This window comes from Ranitomeya variabilis, chromosome 7 (genome assembly GCF_051348905.1).
Source record: "Ranitomeya variabilis isolate aRanVar5 chromosome 7, aRanVar5.hap1, whole genome shotgun sequence".
In the NCBI taxonomy this organism is placed as follows: Eukaryota; Metazoa; Chordata; class Amphibia; order Anura; family Dendrobatidae; genus Ranitomeya; species Ranitomeya variabilis.
The window spans coordinates 81,589,813-81,613,619 of record NC_135238.1 but is presented as its reverse complement, the minus strand read 5'-3'; the positions used below and the strand labels follow the sequence as shown (position 1 = coordinate 81,613,619).

Genomic DNA, 23,807 nt, shown 5'->3' with positions numbered 1-23,807 from the left:
GCTATTTGAATGGATTATTTGAACTGGACATCACTGAGTTGAAGCTGTTTAAAGACGGCAATATTGAAATCATTCCGGAAGAGATGAATCCTTTGGAAATTGAACAAAGAAAAATGCTTTACTAAAGATAAAGACTACCATATTGACTTTACATCCATTGTTCATACTTACCGCTCATACTTTTATTGTATCACCTTCTTCATCTTATTACATCAGTGCTATTGCTGTTTTTCGGTCACGGGCTTTTTATCATACTAATACACTATTATTTTGCCTTTATATATTGTTTTTTGTCTTACACTGGTTTGTTGCCATGTCTCGCGGGGCGGTGTTCTGACTGTCGTCCCCTATCCTGCAGGGGGGGATGGCTGTCGTTTCTCGCCTTTCAGCTTGACATGGACATCAGCTCACATTGAATCATGAGTGCACCCAACTTTTGGGCACCCAATATCCACATATCTTTCATGGTATATGGCTAATTCTCATTTGTTTCTCAGCACTTTTGCATTGTATTTATAGTATGTGTTTCTTTCACACGAGCATAAGTTTACATTGAAACTTGAGTGCCTCTAATTTTTGGGCACCGAATATCTATATTTCCTTCATGTTATACGGTTTTGTTATTTGATCTTTAGCACGTTGCACTTTATTCACAGTATGTGTCATTTTTAATCCCGTATGTGGGCCTCATGTGTGACATGCCTGTATGTATAATCACAGTGCAATTTCCCTATCACAAATTCCTTAGGGCGTTCATGGTTTTTATCAGTGTTTTTGATAGGGTATTATGGCAGTGGTCCCGGCTTTTGGGTATTCCCATAGGTTGTTGTGACGGCAGTCTACTCTGCATTATTCACAGGAAGGTGCATGTTTTCCTGTTATTTACAAGGTTGTGTTTTCATTACCACGCCCATCTGACTCTGTTTTGCTGGGTTGCAATATGATTATAACCCCCTTTGGGAAAGAAATATACCCATGTGGGGCTTTTAAGATATCCCCTGGTTTTTAGTTTTCCCATTGAAGTCCATCTAAGACATTTTTTCTTTTGCACAAGATAGTTGCGGATGGTGTTATCTGATTGACGGTGTCAGGGTGTATATATATATGTATAAAAAAAATCCTACCGCATTGTGGGCAATTTTTTGCTCACTCTATATACTTGCGCTATGGCGCTATTGCACTATGATTTTAAGTATGCAGCGATTAATGGAGTAGCGTGCATCAAACTGTTTTGATATCGCCGGTCTGCTGCATACTTACTATGTTGCCACGCTTTGACTGACATTCAGTCCCGGATGGTGCGGTTGTGATAGGCTATTCGGCCGGCCGCCTCTTATTCCTACTTTGATGCAATTGGCTGCATTATGTGGGTGTGTGCCTAGGCTCCGCCCACTTTGTTGTGATTGGCTATGGCGCGGCCCTGCTTTGTTACCCCACGTGGCAGCGGTATTCATGCATTTATAAGATAAGGCCATTGCACACTCTGATTTTCCGGATTCTTCTAGACATATACATAGATATAATCATTTGTTTATGTGCACATATGATGATTTTTCCCGGTCATCAAGTAATTGTGTTGATTTCATACCGGCTTTAACACTTCAAATTCCACCTATAGCCCTGTTCCGTATTCATGCATTGGTTCCTTGTGTGACAAAACTCCTCCCAATCAGTTTGATTGGATGTGTGATCATATAAAATGACATGACGCCTGCCCATAGACACACCCCCAGGAAGAAGCAACAGCGAAACGTGCGTAGGGGTCCGGAGGCTTGGTTAATCACGTGGCAGTGGTTTTTGGAGTGGGACTGCATATCAGGTAATATGAGGATGATCTGACTTTTTGCTCTTTATATTTTTGTTCTGAGACGGAAAGGGGTGTCTGGTGGATCTGAGTTAATTTATAACCTCAGCACCTATCTCAAACTTATGGTCCACTTCCTGGTTTGTGTGTTCCCTTCCTATAAGATTGCAATACATTAGGTGTCAGATTCTCAATGTGCATGTCCCCATAATTACAATTTTTGCTATAGAAGTTTAAACTATAATCCACTTTGCCCACCAGCCTCCGGTGTTTGGTTTGAGGCACAAATTTTATTATATTTATTATATATGTTACTTTGTTGTATATTTAAATAAAGAAATTGTTACATTGTACACAAATTGTTTTTTATGGCACTTCTTGATCCTGCAAAAGGATTGTTATGCTACACTAATTGGATGGAGTGCGGCTCATTCCCCTTTGGGGTTTAGAGTCGGGGTAGTATGATTACTGTATATATTTTACCCTGAAAATCCTGTGTATTCATTGCATTATTCTTAAATCTTCATAAATAAACTACATACATATTGTAGAATACCAGATACGTTAGAATCGGGCCACCATCTAGTATCATTATAATCAGTCAACACACAATTTTTTAGATTCAATTCTCGCATATTTCAGCATTGCGTTATTCTACAATCAATTCCTGAGTTCATGAGTTATTTTGTAAATTCTATCTTATCTAGATACTTCACACTTTCATTCTCACATTTAATCATCATATTTTATTCCCTCAACATCACATTTAATCATCACATTTCACATTACATAAACCTTAACAGTATGGTAACAATCTTGGGATTGTCCCTCTTTCAATGATGTTCCTCTTTATTTTATTTCAATCATGTTAGGCCCCCTTTTTTTTGCACTAGTTTACTTAAGCCAGCAATATTATACATGCTCAGTCCCATGATTTTCGCTGTACACTGCTTGGTCCTATAGTGTGCATGCACGGCTTCCCTATCTAAGAGACTTCTGGTGAAGCTCACAACTTGTCCCGCTTGCATTCCAAGCGTGTGGGTCAACGAACGTGTTCAAGAAGTTCACATCAGCTGAGAGGGGCGCCTGTGCAATGCGCCGTTTACATAATTGAATGCAAGCCTACCTCCTTTACATGCTGATAGGTAGGACTGGGATATAAATAGATAGCCGCCCCTCACTTAGAGACGCCCCCAGAAGAAGCTGGCAACCAAACATGCGCTGGGGTGAGGGGATGCTGTGGCAGTCATCTCGCTGTGGAAACCACCGACACACTCCACAAGGTAATTTGGCACACTGGCACTTTTTTGGATAAAAGAAAAACACGGTGTACTTTTTTACTCGTTACTCTACCTTTGGTGACTCTAGTCCTTAGTAACAGGGGAATAAGCCATTATTTGTCACTTGTACCCTATACATGCATTGTGTCAGCAAGTTGGCACCTTAGTTGCACATAAGTATTTTATTAATACTAAAAACTGACATATAGTAACATAGTTATTAAGGTTGAAGGAAGACTTTAAGTCTATCTAGTTCAACTCATAGCCTAACCTAACGTGCCCTAACATGTTGATCCAGAGGAAGGCAAAAAAAAAACCATGTGGCAAAGAGTAAGCTCCACATTGGGGCAAAAAATTCCTTCCCGACTCCACACATGGCAATCAGACTAGTTCCCTGGATCAACGCCCTATCAAGGAATCTAGTATATATAACCTGTAAGATTATACTTTTCAAGAAAGGCATCCAGTCCCCTCTTAAATTTAATTAATGAATCACTCATTACAACATCATACGGCAGAGAGTTCCATAGTCTCACTGCTCTTACAGTAAAGAATCAGCGTCTGTTTTTATGCTTAAACCTTCTTTCCTCCAGACGTAGAGGATGCCCCCTTGTCAGTGTCGCAGGTCTATGATTATAAAGATCATCAGAAAGGTCTTTGTACTGTCCCCTCATATATTTATACATTAAAATAAGATCACCCCTTAGCCTTCGTTTTTCCAAACTAAATAGCCCCAAGTGTAATACCTATCTTGGTATTGCAGACCCCCCAGTCCTCTAATAACCTTGGTCGCTCTTCTCTGCACCTGCTCTAGTTCAGCTATGTCTTTCTTATACACCGGAGACCAGAACTGTGCACCGTATTCTGTGTGGTCGAACTAGTGACTTGTATAGAGGTAAAATTATGTTCTCCTCATGAGCATCTATGCCTCTTTTAATGCATCCCATTATTTTATTTGCCTTTGTAGCAGCTGCCTGACACTGGCCACTAAATGTGAGTTTGTCATCCACCCATACACCCAGGTCTTTTTCATTGACGGTTTTGCCCAGAGTTTTAGAATTAAGCACATAGTTATACATCTTATTACTTCTACCCAAGTGCATGACCTTACATTTATCCCCATTAAAGCTCATTTGCCATTTATCAGCCCAAGCTTCTAGTTTACATAAATCATCCTGTAATATAAAATTGTCCTCCTCTGTGTTGATTACCCTGCAGAGTTTAGTGTCATCTGCAAATATTGAAATTCTACTCTGTATGCCCCCTACAAGATCATTAATAAATATGTTAAAAAGAAGAGGGCCCAATACTGACCCCTGTGGTACCCCACTGCTCACCGCGACCCAGTCCGAGTGTGCTCCATTAATAACCACCCTTTGTTTCCTATCCCTGAGCCAGCTCTTAACCCACTTACACATATTTTCCCCTATCCCCATTATTCTCATTTTATGTAACAACCTTTTGTGTGGCACCGTATCAAAAGCTTTTGAAAAGTCAATATGCACTACGTCCACTGGGTTCCCTTGGTCCAGTCCGGAACTTACCTCTTCATAGAAATTGATCAAATTAGTCTGACAAGAACGGTCTCTAGTAAACCCATGCTGATACTGGGTCATGAGGTTATTCCTCTTCAGATACTCCAGCATAGCATCCCTTAGAATGCCCTCCAGGATTTTACCCACAGTAGAGGTTAAGCTTACTGACCTATAATTTCCGAGTTCAGTTTTTGTCCCCTTTTTGAATATTGGCACCACATTTGCTATACGCCAGTCCCGTGGTACAGACCCTGTTATTATGGAGTCTTTAAAGATTAAAAATAATGGTCTATCAATGACTGTACTTAATTCCTGCAGTACTCGGGGGTGTATCCCATCCGGGCCCGGAGATTTGTCAATTTTAGTGATTTTTAGACGCCGCCGTACTTCCTGCTGGGTTAAGCAGGTGACATTTAATGGGGAATTTTTGTTATCACTGATCACATTGTCTGCCATGGGATTTTCTTGTGTAAATACTGATGAAAAAAAGTCATTTAGCATATCGGCTTTATCCTCATCCTTATCCACCATTTCACCCAGACTATTTTTAAGGGGGCCAACACTATCATTTTTTAGTTTCTTACTATTTACGTAGTTTAAGAATATTTTGGGATTATTTTTACTCTCTCTGGCAATGAGTCTCTCTGTCTCAATCTTTGCTGCCTTGATTTGCTTTTTACAGGATTTATTTAATTTTCTACATTTATTTAATGCCTCCTCACTACCTACTTCCTTTAATTCTCTAAATGCTTTCTTTTTGTCACTTATTGCGCCCCTTACAGCTCTATTCAGCCATATTGGTTTCCTCCTATTTCTAGTATGTTTATTCCCATACGGTATATACTGTGCACAGGTCCTATCCAGGATGCTAATAAATGTCTCCCATTTTCTTTGTGTATTTTTATGTCTCAGGATATCGTCCCAGTTAATTGCTCCAAGATCATCTTTCATCCATTGGAAATTTGCCTTCCTGAAGTTTAGTGTCCTTGTAACCCCTCTACTACACATCTTATTAAAGGATACATGAAAACTTATTATTTTGTGATCACTATTCCCCAAGTGACCCCCAACCCTTATATTTGATATGCGGTCTGGCCTGTTGGTTAATATTAGGTCTAGCAGTGCCCCCCTTCTTGTTGGGTCCTGAACCAGTTGTGAAAGGTAGTTGTCTCTCATAGTTGTCAAAAAACGATTACCTTTGCTGGAACTGGAGGTTTCTGTTCCCCAATCTATTTCAGGTTAGTGGAAATTCTTACATTTTTTCTCCCCCACCTTTTAACTTCTATCGTTACTTACCTTGGGGATTAATGCATTCAAAAGCATACATATAACATTTTTGCCTTGTACGGTATATATCTGATTTATGTGGGGGGGGGATTCACTTATTTATTAATAATATAATCATAAATGGAAATGGAGAGTTATATCGTCAATTAAGCCTCTCTCCTCATACAGAAAGTATTATATTATGATCTTCCTGCTGGAATTGAGTATTTTTTCCAGAGCGTCCCCTAAATAGCATTTTCTGCTTAATTTTAAGTATATGGTTATTTTATTTAATTTTGATTAATAAAATTGATTTTATAATGGACCTCTTCTTGGAAATGGACCCTTTAATTTTGTTCTTGTTAATTTCAATTCACATTGTGTGTCTCGTGGCTAAGCAGTACTGTAACAGCCACATATTTCTACATTCAGAATAAATTGTGGGACAAATTTTGCTGCCATTTTTACCCATTTCCCAATGTGAAAATTTAAAATATGGGGCTAAAACTAAATTTTGTTGGTAAAAATGTAATTATTTTTTCATCACTGCCCAATGGTATAAAAATTCTGTAACCCCCCTGTGGTGTCAATATGATCACTGTATCCCTTGATGAATTCATTTAGAGGTATAGTTTGCAAAATTGTGCCTCTTATGGGGGCATGTGACATGGCACCCTCAAACCAATTTAGCAAAATCTGAACTCCAATTTGGCACTTCGTCCCTTCTGAGCTTTCCACTGTGCCTCAAAAGTAATTTTTGACCACATATGGGGTATCGGTGTACTCAGCAGTAATTGCGCAACAAATTTTGGGGTCCATTTTCTCTTGTTATCCTTTGTGAAAATGAAACAATTGGGGGCTAAAGCAACATTTTTGTGGGAAAAATATATATTTTTTTCATTTTCACAGATCAACGTTCAAGGTGCTCATCACACCTGCAGACCTTTCCTTCATGGTCAACATCCTAGAGTTATTACCACATAAAGAACTGGTCTGAATTGTAAAATTTGGCCTGGTCTTGAAGGCAGAAAACAGGCTTGGGGGGTAAAGGAGTTAAAAAACAGAAGTTTAAATTGTTTGTGTCCATATGAACCTGAGCGACCATGATACCATAGACATACATTATATCAACCATACAGATTTTTATAGTTTTTAACTTTGTTTTAACACATTATACCTTAAAGGAAAAATGTTATATTATACAGTCCCCAAAGGTCTAATTGAGGCATGTAAAAGTAAAATATGCTGTGCAAATGTATAAGTTGTTCTTTCTATACCAGACTAATACTCTAGCTATACTGTAGCAAAGGACTAGGTTTTATACAATAAGGGGCATCTGTTAGCAAGGAGGGCAAAATGCTAATTATCCACCTAGTTACAATGTGTAGAAGTACCAAGCATCTGCTCCTGGGAAACGCTTTAGAGACGACCCAGTTAATGTGATACGTGGGCACTCCTTCTGCCAGTGTTGCGACAGAGTCTTTCAGCACTAGGAATCCTCTTGGCAGCATCTCCCGTTACACTCATTAATCAGTGCGTCTATATTCAGCATTACTGTGCCCATCTATAGAAGAAAAACTACTGCAGCGGCTGTGATTCATGAGATAATGGAGTAAACCACCACTGTGATCAATATATTAATGAACTACTCAGCGTCAAACAGTAATAATCAATGGGTGATGCATTAATTCCAGGACTGACGACACTTCCAATATCTCATGTGACTATGGTATTACTATGGTAGTAAGGACAGAGATACATTTATTATGCCTACAGAGTCTGTTCTTCTTTGGCACATTTCATTTCACATAGCCTTTCATTTCCTTTGCTTTCATCCTCGTCCGCTTAGTACTAAGATCTAAGAAACAACAGATGTTCTTGCATTAGTTTGCAGCTTTCTCTATACAGTTTATATTCATATTCTCTAAGAAGAGTGCATCTGCCGTGATCAGTAGCTCATTTTAATTAACAATTTAGCATTACAATATTGCTGACTACATAACGTTTATAGGCGCATCCACGTCAATTGTCTGCTTTTTCTCAGTGCATCAAAATAAAGTTCGTCATGCAACAATTATGTTTTAAGTTTCGACTATTTTTTGAAGTTTTTTTTAAACTTACAGTAAACCTTGTAGGAAAACTCTGATTTTTGTCTGCAATTAACTGTAATGTGTGGAAACCTTCCCCTAGACCAGGACATTTATATAGGGTGGGCCACCTTGTTGGTCCTGTAATATATTTTCTGTTTTATTACATGTAAGTTATTTCTTGTTAATTCTACAATAAAATTATGAGCGAGCAACACTTATCTACAATCACACCTTATATACACACCATGCAATGTGTTAATATGATTGGCAGTTGCTAACCACATTCGTTGTGGGCACATGAGTCACCACTTTATTCTATGGAGGCACTGAACGACAACACCCATGGCTTTGATTTCCTTGTTATTGAGCAACTCTGTTACTATTTTGTTCCTAATCCTAATTCAGAAGATAAATCAAAGAATTACTTTTTTTTTTTGCCTTCCTCTGGATCAACATGTTAGGGCATGTTAGGTTAGGCTATGGGTTGAACTAGATGGATTTAAAGTCTTCCTTCAACCTTAATAACTATGTAACTATGTAACTTTGCATATTCAGTTCCCTAATAGGATACCCCAGATATGGTATGGTTGTCCCTTTTGTACTATGGGTTCGTCTGACCCTCAATCCCTTTCCTTAGGGACTCCAACAGAGTGTCCAAATTCCTTATTTTTATATATATGAGTCTGACTGACCCCGGTCCCCTTGCTCCTGGGACCTGGACACATGACCAGTTCACTTTAAGACACCCCAGGGCCGTTGGCCAGTTTTTTTTCTATTCAGTGTGTCCAAACAAACATACTGGCCCAGTGGCCAACTCACCACAGCTCCGACAGTCCAGGAGTGTTCACAATGCATGTGGTTCTGACCCGCCTCACTCCTCGGGTCTTCCTGTTCTGGTTTCCCCCTCCCTCCTTTTCACAGAGCACTGCCCTTTAAAAACATGTGTGCTGCTCTTAAACCCTTAGGGATAAAATTCAAGTTAAAGAAAAATTTTACATACTTCACAAAGCTCAGTCCATAGAGCAGCCACACACAGTCTGTTTTTAGTTCAAAGGGTGGTTAACCCCATTGGGGTTTCAGTCCCGTAATCCAGCAGGCAATGCGCAAATGTGCGCAAAAGAGACTTGGAGGGGAAAAACACACAAACTTTTTCCAACTGTGGCCGCACTGACCACACTATATCTTTACTACTGCTTTGGCCCACTCTGGCCTACACAGGTTGCTCCCGGTCATTCAGGGCTCCTGGCCTCAGGGACGTGGTACAGTCCCATATATAATTTCCAAAAGGTGCAACTAGCACAATTTTTTTTTTTTTTTAAAGGGCAGTCCTCAGTCACATTGTTTGCGGCTGGCATACTGAGCCACTCCGTGCCCCTGGACATAAAAGAATGTATTCCCAGAGGAGGATCCACTGGAGGACGACTCCCCATTTTCCATCCGGATTCGCCCCTCCATCGGTGGCTGAGCCTCACTGCCACTTTGCGGCTCAGGTGCCTTTTCCGATTTTCCATTTTCCAGCACCACTGACAGAGGGAAAACATAATCCCACTTTTCAATGACCGTCAGTTGTGTCAGAGCCTGCCCCCATTCGCATTCCTGTCACTCGTCCTCCTGTCGCTCGTGCAGCTCAGGGTCATCCTCCGGCAGTAAGAGGGTGATCGCCACTGCATAACATTCCCGGGGTCCTTTTTCCTTAATAAAAGTTACCTGATCATCTTCCTGCAATGGCCGCTGATACTTAGTGGAACCCGCGTCCACATAAACCTTATCACCCGTGTTCAATTCCCAGATGAAGCCGTAGATGGGTTAGTATATCTCAGTAGGCCTCTTATTTTTCAGCTGGCCATGTTTCCACCTTCAACTCCGCCCAAATCTCTCTCTTTTTTTCTCTTCCACTACCCCTGCTATCCATGCTGCTTGTTCGGGAGATGGGAAGTGAGCCTCCCCTTCTTGATACCGGTGTGGGGAGCTTGGGGGTGGACAGACTGCAAATTAAGGCCTCGGCTCCGGGGTCTAGGACTGAGGTTCACTCACCAGGGGAGTTCTGGCACTTCATGCCCATTGTTTCGAGACCACCGATGCGATTGCTACTTGACCGCGAGACTCAGCTGCTGTAGCCGCCGCATCATCTGGTTTGGATCCTTCCAGCTGTGCGACCATGTTTTTCACCTCCAGATCACGTGACCCCACTTATGCGATGGTTTCCAGCTTCCTTTCCATTCTGTCAGCTTCCAACTTGAGGCCGCTCCCATGGTCCAGCAGCCGCTGGAACTGTTCTCCGATGAGCAGAGGAAAACTGCCAAGCCAATGCTCTTCATTTGTGGTGAGTGGCTCCCGTAGTCCTCCAGAATGAGCTTTCTCTTCTGCAAGCCATCACTTCAACTTCACGCGGCTGATGCCACCACAGTACCTGATGCTGGAGTGCTCCGCCACTACCGATGCCGCGTCTTGCAATGGCGATATGCTGCTCAACACAAGGTTTTCTTCTTCAGGACTCCAACCATCTGTGGTGGAGCCGCTTCCGCATTATTCCGTCCAATCAGCATCAGACTCCTCCCGTTCCTAAGGAATCTGCTGCAGGGGTCGGGTTTCTTTTTCCTTTGCTGCATCCACCGTGGGTGGGCACTACTCACAGGGGGATGTGACCTAGGCTCAGGCCATTGTCTCTGCCAGGCAGATTTTTGCGCCATTTTACTTGTAGAATGCCCATGATGGGTGGAGCTATTGCCAGCCTCTGCGCCATCATCTGCCATTTTAAAGTTTTTAACAGCTGCATTCTTTGCTGTTTTGGGGGTTCCTCCGCTTTCTGGATGCAAGGAATTAAATCCTGCCAACTATGCAAATTTTGTGAGGTGGCCAGGGTGGTAGTCATGGTGAGAGGCTGCTGTTCTGGCACACCCTGGCACCCCACAAAGAAATTATAAAGTCCCAACTGTTGTATGATGTGTGTCATGCAGTTCACTCACTTTCAGGTTAGAGCTCTCCTCAGGTTGCAGAGTCCCAGTTTCAGATGTCATCACACACCAATTGAGAGTCCCAGTTCATTTTTAACAAAACAACTTTACTGATCATGTCCAGTTCAGTCACAGGCATTGCACAGTAATCCTCACTGATCATAGATTCTTTCCTCTGTGCTGTCCCTTGCTCTCCTGCAATTCTTTATTCCCATACTGTATCCCCTGGTACCACAGCGTCCTGACTAGCCAAACTAGTTTGTGCCTGAGGTTCCTCACCCTCTTTTCCCTCCTTGGGCGAAATCAAGGCTGGTGCTTCCAAACCTTTTAAGACCGTAGGCTTCGGAATTTTTGGGATCTCCCGCTGAATCTAGTTGCTATTCCTTCCTCTCTGCACTTTTCTCTTCATGTCTATATAACTTCTGGCCCCAAGGCCCTGGGCCACTGGACTCCTCTTGAGCGTGTTACCTCAGCAACCTCACTTCACCTCGTGAAACCAGGAAGTATCTCAACTGTCACTACTCTGGCCCCTCCCAACTTGGAAATCCCCTGTACTAAACCATATATTACCCATTACTATTACTAAACCTTACAATAACACTGTATCTCACTGTCCCTAGTCCATACAGATACATAACTTACACAGTACATAAACATCATAACATTATTTAGCATATTACTACACAATAAAACAATACCACATAACACTCCATTTTGCAGATGAAACGTACCCGCTTTATTAGGAAGAATGTGAATGGATGCAGGGCATAACTAACCCCCCCAGCACACCCCTTACATATATATACAGTATGAGTCCTCATATAGCTTTCATATATACAGTATGAACCCTCACATAACATTACTATATACAGTATGAGCCCCCACATAGCTTTCCTATATGCAGTATGAGCAAACACATAGCCCTCTTATATACAGTATGAGTCCACACACAGCCCCCCTAAAACAGTATGAGCCCCATTCAGCCCCTATATGCAGTACGAACCCAAACACAGCACATCAGAACCCTCACATATTCTCTATATACATTATGAGCCCTCACATAGAACTCCTGTATACAGTATGAGACACCACATAGTCCTCCTACAGAGTATGAGCCCCCAAATAGCTCCCCTTTATGCAGTATGAAACACACACACCCGCTAATACAGTATCAGTCCTCACATAGCCCTCTATATAAAGTATGAACTTTCACATAGCCCTCGTATACACAGAATGAGCCCTCACATAGCCCTCCTATAAACAGACACACATTCCACAAACATACACTCATATAAAAAACCCACATACTTACCATGCTCCTGTTCCCCTAGCACTCTGCTCTGGTCTTTGCTGTGTGCACTGATGCTCCACACAGCAGACACCATGTAGTGTCGTCATTGCACCTGTTGTTTCAATTGCACATGCTGAATGATAGAAAAAGGAGCTGGTTGCTCCCTGCTCCCCACTATATTCACTACTACCTGCATTTTGAGGATGCACATAAAGGTGAAATCGGTATGCCGGTAGGGGTATTGTGGTCACATGGTGCTACCTATGGGCCAATCTTTTCAGCCCTTTAGCTATTGTTGTCCATGAGCTGGACAAAAACAGCCAGAGGACCTGATGTGACCCATGTGCCGCACTTTGCCCAGCTCTGGTCCAATGCATATGGTGGTCTTAAGTCACAAGTACACAATGTACCCACATGTGACAAATTGAGACCGATGGCATCAATTTAAATTTGAGTAAAGAAAATCAATTATACTGTATATTAAATGAAAAAGTTCTGTTCTTGGAAAACCTCTGATATACAAATATAGGTCTCTGAAGGGTGATTAACTGATTTATGTAGGGTCATGATTTTTATTTTTGCATTGTATAAATAATATATATATTATATACATTTGAAATAATATTTACTAATATATTATTTAAACCGCAATTGCCTTAGCTTTATAATATACATTACGTTGAAATTCAGTTTCTCAGCCTGCCATGGTTTTGTTTCTTTTGGTAGTTATTTTATAGGAGTGTCTCGTCATAGTTGTCAAATGTAACATGGTTACATAGTCTTGGTCACTTAGTGTTGTAAAACACACTATGTAACGTTGATAGATTACTTACAGGGGTTGTCTAGGACCGTGATATTATTAACCAACCTTAGGATGGATTCCATATCAGATTTGTAGGGTTCCAACACCCAGCACCCCTACAGTCAGCCGATATCTGGTGTCACGAATGTGCTGCATCCTGCTGATACTTCTGGGGTGCCTGGGATCAGAAGGTCGCACCAATTGGCAGATCAATGGTCCTCTTTGCAGTTCGCTCAGTGTTTAATGAGTGGATCAGATTGATTATAACTTAGTGGAGAAGGGGTTAAGAGTTCTTTTTTGATCCTGCTGGGATTCCATATGGCTCTAACCTCAGCTTCTGCATTTTGCTGCTTCTCCCTTCCATTATTTAACTCCTTTAATCCCAAGCCTGTTTTCACCTTCAGGCCATATTTTACAGTTCTGACCAGTGTCACTTTTTGTGGTAATAACTCTGGAACGCTTCAACGGATCCCACTGATTTTATGAATGTTTATTTGTGACATATTGTACTTCAAGATAGTGGTAACATTTCTTTGCTACGATTTGCATTTATTTGTTGGAAAAAATTGAAAATTTGGCAAAAATGTAGCAATTTTCAAAATTTTAATTTTTATACTCTTAAATTAGAGCATTATGTCACACCAGATAGTTAATGAATAACATTTTCCACATGTCTACTTTATATCAGCAACATTTTTGAAACATAAGCGATTTCTCATTTTTCCAAACAAATTTACAAAACCATTTTTTAGGGACCATATCACATTTGATGTGACTTTGAGGGGCCTATATAACAGAAAATGCCTAAAAGTGACACCATTCTAAAAACTGCACCCCTCAAAGTGTTCAAAATCACATTCAAGAAGTTAATCCATCAGATGCTTCACAGTACGGTAATTAATGGAATGAGAAAAGAAAAAATGAACATTTAACTTTTTTTCACAAATGTTATTTAATATCCCAATTTTTTATTTTCGCAACGTTAGCAGGAAAAAAATTGACCCCCAAATTTGTTGTGCAATTTCTCTTGAGCATGTCGATAGCACAAATATGGGGGAAACCACTGTTTGGGCACACAACAGAGATTGAAAGGGAACGAGCGCCCTTTGACTTTTGAATGTAAAATTTGCTGGAATAATTAGCGGACGCCATGTCACATTTGGAGAGCCCCTGAAGAGCCTAAACAGTGCAAACTGCTCACAAGTGACACCATGATGGAAACAAGACCCCTCAGGAAACTTATCTAGATGTTTAGATATGAACACCTTGAAGCCCCAGATGCTTCACAGTATTTTATCACGTTGAGCCATGAAAATAAAAGAAAAAATTCCAATAAAAATCTCCTTTTAGCCTCAAATTTAGCATTTTCACAAGGTTAACAGGGGAATTTGCACCATACAATTTGTTGTGCAATTTCTCCTGAGTACGCAGATACCCCATATGTGGGGGGAAACTATTGTTTGGGTGCACAGCACGGCTCAGAGGAAAGAGTTCCATTTGACTTTTTTGAATGCAAAATTAGCTGGGATAATTAGCAGGCACTATTTTGCATTTGGAGAGCCACTGAGGTGCCTTAACAGTGGAAACCCTCCCAAAAGGAACCCTATTTTGGAAACTAGTCCTCTCTCAAGGAATGTATTTAGATGTGTGGTGAGCACCTTTAACCCCAAGGGGCTTCACAGAAGTTTATAAGGTAGAGCCATAACAACAAAAAAAATCAAATTTTTCCCACAAAAATGTTATTTTAGCCCCTGTTTATTATTTTCACAAGGTTAACAGGAAAAAATGGAACATAAATTTGAGGTGCAATTTCTAACAAGTACTTAGATACCCTATATGTGGGGGAAACTACTGTTTGGGTGCACAGCAGGCCTCAGAAAGGAAAGAGTGATATTTTGGAACGCAGACCTTGATGAAATGGCCTGCAAGTGTCATGTAGCATTTGGAAAGCCCCTGATGTGCCTAAACAGAGGAAACCCCCCAAAAGTGACCCCATTTTTAAAAATAGACCCCTCAAGGAATGTATCTAGATGGGTGGTGAGCACCTTGAACACCCAGGTGCTTCACAAAAGTTTATAACTTAGAGTTGTGAAAATATAATAATCACATTTTTCCCACAAAAATGTTATTTTAGCTTCAATTTTTTTTCATGAGGGTAACAGGACAAAATGGACCCGAAAAATTGCTCAATACACTACCATGTACCATATGTGGTCGAAAAGTACTTGTGAGTTACAGTGCAAAGGTCAGAAGGGAAGAAGCACCATATTGGAGTGATTTGCTGGAATGATTTGAAGTTGCCATGTCACATTGGCAGAGCTCCTGAGGGGCCTGAACAGCAGAACCCCCCCTAAGTGACCCCATTTTACAAACTAAACATTTCTCAATTAATTAATCTAGAGGTGCAGTGACCGTTTTGACACCACAGGTGGGTCACAGAATTTTATACCATTGCACAGTGAAGAAAAAATAACTACATTTTTACCACCAGAATTTAATTTTAGCCCCGGATTTCACATTTTCAAAAGGGGAAATGGGCAAAAATGGCACCAAAATTTGTCCCACAATTTGTGCTGAATGTAGACTTGCCCAATATGTCTCTGTACTATACTGCTACGGTGAGACTCGGGAGGGATGGAATGCTATTTGCCTCCTGGAATGCCGATTTTCCTAGAATAGTTTGCAGACTCCATATACAGTGCCCCTAAGTGCTAGAAAAGCAAAATCCCCCCTAAAGTGACCTCATTTTGGAAATTATACCACTTTGGTAAACTATCTACAGGTGTAGTGATTATTTAGGCTACTTGGGTACTTTCTAGAAACAAGCAAAAGTGGATGTTGCTGTGTGAAAATTGCACAATGCCATTGTAGTGCCCATACTTTGTAGTCCCCTGTATGTTGTAGTCCCCAGTATGTTGTAGTGACCAAGTAATGCTTCTGGAGACATGCACCAATTAACATGTGGACGCTAAATGTGATTTAGGCACACTGGGGCTCAGAAGGGACGGGCACATTTGGATTTGGAAGTGCAGAATTTGCTGATTTTGTTTGAGGGGGGCGAGGAGCCATTGTGCTTTTCCACATCCTTTGTACTAACTGTAACGTAGAAGCCCTCTATATTTCCAATAATAGATGACAGTGCTGATTGTCAGCTGTGAGAATCACACCTGTGCGTGCAAAATCGCCGGGACGTATCCATATATCCAAGGTCATTAAGTAGTTACTAACCTGGATGTATTGAGACGTCCATGGTCATAAAGGGGTTAAAGTCAGTCCAAGTTCTCTCCTATGCCAGTTATAGATTATCTATGCTGACCTTCTTGGAGAAGTTGTCCCTACCTGGGGAACTTGTTCCAGTTTAAGCTGTGGAGTTCCATTTGTTGTCTGATTTCTCCCTGTTTGTCTCCCACCCTGTGTTTTATTACTGTAATAGTGAGACTAGTATCTTGCTGCCCTACTCATTAGTCAGGGTTTGCTCATGGCTAGCCAGGGCTTAGGCATGGGATGACGCACGAAGGGAGAAAGACCCATCTAGGGACAATAGGGAGCGCAGGGTGTAGTCTAAGTTGAGTGTTTAGGAGTCTCCCTTCTCCTCTTTTCATATAGTTAGGACACCCTTTACCTTTTTTCCCTCTTTTGCACTGCACGCCGGGTATTTCCTTGCTTAGCCGTGACACACTGCCATAAGAAAACAGTGTACCGAGCGGGACTGCTACAGCTTAGTTCACTATGTAGTGGCCATTCCAAAGTACTCTAGCTCAGCTCCCATGGATGTATGATCTGAGCTCCAGTAGAACGGCCACTACACAGTGTGTGGAGCTGTGTTCCGGTTTTCTATGCTGGTTACTTCTGGTGGCTGCACCATTGGGTATCAGATCCTATAAGATGGTGGTCTGCTGCAAAGATTCATCTCATGGTAAGATATTTGTAGCAATATTTTAATCTGACATGAAGGTCTTGTATTTATTAAAAGAACAGCTCTACTTAAAAATACGAAGAAGAAAAATCCATAAAGTCCGATATAGAACATATATTTGTAAGTAAAGAGAATGCAACGTGATGACAGCCACTTTTATCCCATTCTGTTTTCTTGTGACTATCCCTGCGCCTTCCTTAAATCTACTAGAGGTGTAATTGCACAGACACACTTCAACAGAATACCGAGAGAGTATTTCACTTCTCATCAACTATTGTAAAACTCTGAGACAAAGGCATTAGATTGAAAGTAAGCCCATGGGTTAGCTGTGTAATAAGAAAGTGAAGTGTAACAAGATGACCCAAACGGAGCCTAAAACAAATCAGTGCGACTGTGATTAGATCAAGGAAAGCAGTGTAATTCCTTTTCTATCATCACATTTTCTTCAACTTTCTCTCCCTGAAAGGTCAACGCCAGCTGAATTTATTTATTTCACATAGAGTGCTACTTACACAGCCTGGCAGAATGTTCTACACGATATCCGGATATTTGTGGTTTCTCAAAGTAAAAGCCACTAAATTTAACATAACATAAGTGTCATTGTGTTAAATAAGCCAAAGGCATTTCTACACTCAGATCTAATACTGGACGCATGCTTTTAACCCTGACCGCGTATGACCCCATACATACACTCGACTAAATACCCTAAATTACTATGTGACGATCAAAGTGAAACTGTCGCCGACAAAAATCTGAAATAAAGGCACAAGGTGGATAGCAAGGGCATTTCTAATATTGCTAAGAATATTTCTAAATAAGTTTAGTTATTACAAAATGATGAATTAAATATTGCCTTCTAGGACTCCAATAATACGGTTAGAAAGAAATAGTAGAATCAAAAGGTCCAAGTATTAATGTCACGCAATCCATGTGGAACTGTCATTTTTATATACAGCAGATTCCCACTTGATAACAACATTTAAGTAATTTTATAAAATTGTATATGTACTGTATATTGATGTTAGATCTCAGTCTTTTTAATACACATTTAGGCTATGTGCACACATACAGGATTTTTCACGTTTTTTCGCTATAAAAACGCGATAAAAACGCATAACAAAACGCATACATATGCATCCTATCATTTAGAATGCATTCTGCAATTTTTGTGCACATGATGCGTTTTTTTCCGCAAAAAAAACACATCGCGGTAAAAAAAAGTAGCATGTTCATTAATTTTGCGGATTTTTTGCGCTTTTCCCGCTATTTCATGCATTGGGAAAATACGCGAAAAACGCACAAAAAACGTGAACAAAACGAGTAAAACACACATAAAAATTGCTAAAAAACGCATGCGGATTTCTGGCAGAAATGTCCGTTTTTTGTCAGGAAATTTCTGCAAGAAATCCTGAACGTGAGCACATAACCTTAAAGTGGTTATCCAGGTGTTTGCTTATTCTTTGCTATGGGCCTTAAATCTTGCCGGTAGTTTCTAACTGCCTGCCAGGTCTAGCCAGCGATGATCTCTGCCTGCTCAGAGCCATCATAGACCACGCCTGCTGGCGATTCTGTGACTTACAGTGACGGGTGACAGGGCAGCTTCTACTTTTCCACTCAGCTCTTTTGACAAGGCATTTCTACCAATGTAATGCTGATTTACAGCTGGCTCCACAGCGAGGGCCCAGCTGTCAATCAGCATAATGTCAGGTCCGACATCCTGTCAACAGAGCAGAGCAGACGTGAAAGAGCTGCTCTGTTGATCTGAGGTCAAAGGGAGCAGCAGTCGCCAGCAGGAGCGGTCTATGACCAGGCAGAACAGGCAGGTAGTTTTCAACACCTAATATATTAAAAATTACTCGCGCTGGAAAATGGATAAAATACAATATCCCCTATGAGGACCAGAAAAAACAATCAAAAGCTAATAAAAACGTATCCAATATCTATTAAATCTATTGCAAAAAAGTACAAGATATGCACTATGGCTGGAAAGAGGAAGATGCACGCGAGACAAATACCTTAAATGGATGTAATACTGGTAACAGGTCTCTAATTCTCTAGACGATCTTGTCTGGTCAGGGCCACGGTAAATGGTCAGTGATGCCTCCTGAGGAGTGGGCTGTGGACAATGCTCCGGCCGGTAGCAAAGTGTCCTGTGCCCGCTTCCTCCGTGCAGTAAGGTACGCTGCTAGTTACAGCCGCTAGGTTCTCTGCTGCGCAGGACCTATCGTGACGTCACGGTCACGTGTGGAAACACGTGACTGGCTTATGGAGGGCTACAGAGGGAGAGAAGGACCAATTCCTACGCGTTTCGGTATCAAACGTATACCTTCTTCAGGGATGGTCCATAGTAAGTAAAGTGTCCCTATATAGCATGCAGCGATCACCTGACTGTGTTACACGTTGAAGGCAAATAGCTCAATTTCGCTATTAAGGCCTTTTGGAGCTAGAGTATCAAATTCAAAAATCATCTTAGTTTCTTCTCTAGACATTTGTTGAATAAAATTACCTCTTCTCCAGCTTTCATGCACTATTTTGAGGCCAGTAATAATAATACCGTTAGTGGAGCCCCCATGGTAAGTTAGGAAATGCTTTGAAAGTGGATGTCCCTGAAATTTTTTATTTATATTCCTCATATGCTCGTTAATCCTGATCTGGAGAGAACGTTTAGTCCTCCCAATATATATCTTATTGCAGGGGCACTTAATAGAATAGATAACCCCTTTCGTGTTACATGATATAAAATCTTTAATTTGCCAATCTATAGTCCCATTAGAAAATATGGACTGTTTTTTTGTTCTCAATAATTTACAGGATTTGCATTTTGAGCAAGGATAAAAACCAGGTTGTTTAGTTATAAAGGAGTATTTTTTTGGGACATTAAGACGTGGGACAGTGGGGGCTATAGTGTTCCCCAAATTTCTAGCCTTCCTGTAAATAAACCGAGGGCGTTCAGGGAGCTTCTCACCAATGATTTTATCCTCTTTTAAAATATCCCAGTGCCTATTTACTATTTTTCTTAACAGATGAGTGTTGGCACTGAAGCGTGTAATAATAGGGACCTCATCAAATGATGGATCCCCATTAGTTTTGTTTTTATTTTGAAGAAGATTAGATCTAGGTAGAGCATCTACCAATTGCTTTGTTGTTGCCAGAGTAGTCCGAGAATAGCCTTTTTGGGCAAATTTATTCATTAGAGATTCAGCCTCCCTATTGAAATGATGGACTTGGTCCCAAGTCCATCATTTCAATAGGGAGGCTGAATCTCTAATGAATAAATTTGCCCAAAAAGGCTATTCTCGGACTACTCTGGCAACAACAAAGCAATTGGTAGATGCTCTACCTAGATCTAATCTTCTTCAAAATAAAAACAAAACTAATGGGGATCCATCATTTGATGAGGTCCCTATTATTACACGCTTCAGTGCCAACACTCATCTGTTAAGAAAAATAGTAAATAGGCACTGGGATATTTTAAAAGAGGATAAAATCATTGGTGAGAAGCTCCCTGAACGCCCTCGGTTTATTTACAGGAAGGCTAGAAATTTGGGGAACACTATAGCCCCCACTGTCCCACGTCTTAATGTCCCAAAAAAATACTCCTTTATAACTAAACAACCTGGTTTTTATCCTTGCTCAAAATGCAAATCCTGTAAATTATTGAGAACAAAAAAACAGTCCATATTTTCTAATGGGACTATAGATTGGCAAATTAAAGATTTTATATCATGTAACACGAAAGGGGTTATCTATTCTATTAAGTGCCCCTGCAATAAGATATATATTGGGAGGACTAAACGTTCTCTCCAGATCAGGATTAACGAGCATATGAGGAATATAAATAAAAAATTTCAGGGACATCCACTTTCAAAGCATTTCCTAACTTACCATGGGGGCTCCACTAACGGTATTATTATTACTGGCCTCAAAATAGTGCATGAAAGCTGGAGAAGAGGTAATTTTATTCAACAAATGTCTAGAGAAGAAACTAAGATGATTTTTGAATTTGATACTCTAGCTCCAAAAGGCCTTAATAGCGAAATTGAGCTATTTGCCTTCAACGTGTAACACAGTCAGGTGATCGCTGCATGCTATATAGGGACACTTTACTTACTATGGACCATCCCTGAAGAAGGTATACGTTTGATACCGAAACGCGTAGGAATTGGTCCTTCTCTCCCTCTGTAGCCCTCCATAAGCCAGTCACGTGTTTCCACACGTGACCGTGACGTCACGATAGGTCCTGCGCAGCAGAGAACCTAGCGGCTGTAACTAGCAGCGTACCTTACTGCACGGAGGAAGCGGGCACAGGACACTTTGCTACCGGCCGGAGCATTGTCCACAGCCCACTCCTCAGGAGGCATCACTGACCATTTACCGTGGCCCTGACCAGACAAGATCGTCTAGAGAATTAGAGACCTGTTACCAGTATTACATCCATTTAAGGTATTTGTCTCGCGTGCATCTTCCTCTTTCCAGCCATAGTGCATATCTTGTACTTTTTTGCAATAGATTTAATAGATATTGGATACGTTTTTATTAGCTTTTGATTGTTTTTTCTGGTCCTCATAGGGGATATTGTATTTTATCCATTTTCCAGCGCGAGTAATTTTTAATATATTAGTTGCATACCCTATTGGTACAGACGTGGTACTGTACCCATACTCGCAGCAGGACACATCCGATTTGAAGCGCTACTGGTATATGTATATTAGTTTTCAACACCTGCCTGTAAGATTTAAGCCCCATTGGAGGGGTGTTAATTTTGTTCCAGTGGGCGGTTGCAACACCCGCTAGGGCTGTGGGGTACTCGGAACTGGGTCAGACGGTTCTTAAAGGGGTGGTCAAGGCAGCAGTGACCCGGTCCGTGGCCCTAAGTGCACAATTAAAGGGGATGAGAGAATGTTTGTAGGGGATTGTTTGTGACACTACTTGTGGTATTTGGCTATAGATGGCCGACGCTGCTTAAAGGCACCGCTGGGGTCGATGGTGGAGCAGCTGGGATGGTTCTGCTCCCCACAGGTGGAGCGGGCCCCAGGGCTACCGGGACAGTCTATGAGGGGTTGTGGACATTGCAGTGCAGGAATGATTGTAGGACACAGGAACTGTAGTTTCTTTACCTTTAATTGAAGGTGCAGTCCGGAGCAAAGGTACAGGTAGTATTGGAGATTCGGGCAGCCTGGAAGCAGTTCAGAATCCCCCTTGCCAGGTGGGGTTGGAAGCCTCCCTACTGTGCTGTTCTTTAGGTTCTTGATGCCTTAAGCTCTCATCAAGTCCCTCTCTCAGTCTGTCCTTTTAGTGGAACACTACCCGCATGGCAGGCAGCTTGAGCCTTTTCCTGATGTCACTCCCTTGTGGTGACTCCGGGCTCTCTAGTTTGCTGCTGTGCCTTCGGACGTCAGGTGTGGCCAGGAGACCTGCAATCTCCTGTTCTCTGGATTCAGTTGCTGGGCATTTAGTTCCCACACAACCACGGACTCTGGTATCTGGTCTGTTGCACTCAGTCCTGGGGGGAGCTCAGTCGCAGCTCCTATCCCCAGCTTCTCCTCACTTGCTTCCTCTTTCTTCGCTGTCTCTGACTGACTAACTAACCCCGCCTCCAGACCAGAACTTTCAGGGAAGCTCCCCTGATACTGGGTTTAGAGCACCCCCTTCTGCTCTGGAGTCAGGAAAGTGTTGCATGCTAGTGTTTCCTGTTAAGGGGATCCCTTCTTGCTTCCAAGCATGGCATCAACCCCTGTGAGGGAGGTATTGCCACTGTGGCATCTGGACTCCTGGGGTTCCACACGGTAAGGGCAGTGACTGATAGTGGAGCTCCCACTAGGGCCATGGTGGTACTTGGGCCGGGTCCGACAGTTCTTAAGGGGGTGGCACAGCAGCAGTGACCCGGTCCGTGGCCCTGGGCTTCCAATAAAAGTCAATTAAAGGAAGGGAAAATAAAGTTTATAGATAATTTGTTCATGACTCTACCCGTGGTGCTCAGTAATAGAGAAATGGCCGACGCTGCGGTTCAGGTCCTCTGGGGCAGATGATAAAACAGCAGAGATGTTTCAGCTCTCCACGGGTATAGCTAGGCCCTAGGGCAGTAAAAGTGTTAAAGTCAATGGTGATCTGTTGTAGTGCAGGGCAGGTGACGCAGTAATAATTCAGAGGACACAGCAGAGTGCAGTTTCCAAACTTTACTCACAGTTCTTATGTGCAGTCCCCAGCCAGGGTGCTGTGTCCTCCGTGTCTGTGGTCTAGCCAGCTCTCAGGTAATTTTGGGTCCACTTTGCCAGAACACCCTTCTTATGTCCATCCCTGGCCATCTCACTGCGCTGGCTCCCTCCTCTCCTGCCCTGCGCCTTCACACACAGTCTCCCAAGCCAGCAGCCTCTGATCCTGTCAGGCAACATCCTCCTGGTCCCCTTGATCCTATGTGGTTGCCTTTTCATTGAATATGTGTGGTTGTGGCTGTGGCACATACAGATACCACAGCCTCCGGTTTGCTAGCTGAGCCTTGTAGTTCTCCAATAGTCTGGGGCCAGTCCCCTACTGCGACCTGGTCCCTCCACACAACTACAGTCAGCGTGGATACGGGCCCCACGGGTGGATTCCTCACTACCCATGCCCCTAGGACCCCTTCTCTCTCTACTTTCTGTCAGGAGCTTCTCTCTATCCTCATTGTTCTCTCTCTCTGTCCTCTGGTGCTGGGACGAGCTCCTCACTGCTCAAGTCCCCAGCTCCAACTGACTAACTCCCTAAACAACCATTCCCTCTTGTTTCCATGACAACTCCACTCTCTCCACCCACATCCTCTACCTAGTTCCCTCCAGGCCTATAGAGGTCTAGTGTTGGATGCTAGTGTGTGGGTACTGGGTAGTGTCTCCTCC

At 42.0% G+C, this 23,807-nt stretch overlaps 2 long non-coding RNA genes across 2 annotated transcripts in view; both read right to left on the bottom strand.

The window, feature by feature from the left end:
* LOC143785018 (uncharacterized) overlaps positions 1–23,807 on the bottom strand; it is an 86,632-nt gene that overhangs the window by 48,131 nt on the left and 14,694 nt on the right. The gene's annotated exons all lie outside the window — the stretch shown is intronic.
* LOC143785019 (uncharacterized) lies at positions 7,499–11,410 on the bottom strand. Its single transcript, XR_013217947.1, has 2 exons — positions 11,209–11,410; positions 7,499–7,743 (listed from the first exon to the last, which is right to left on the bottom strand). It is a non-coding gene; the product is annotated as an uncharacterized LOC143785019 (long non-coding RNA).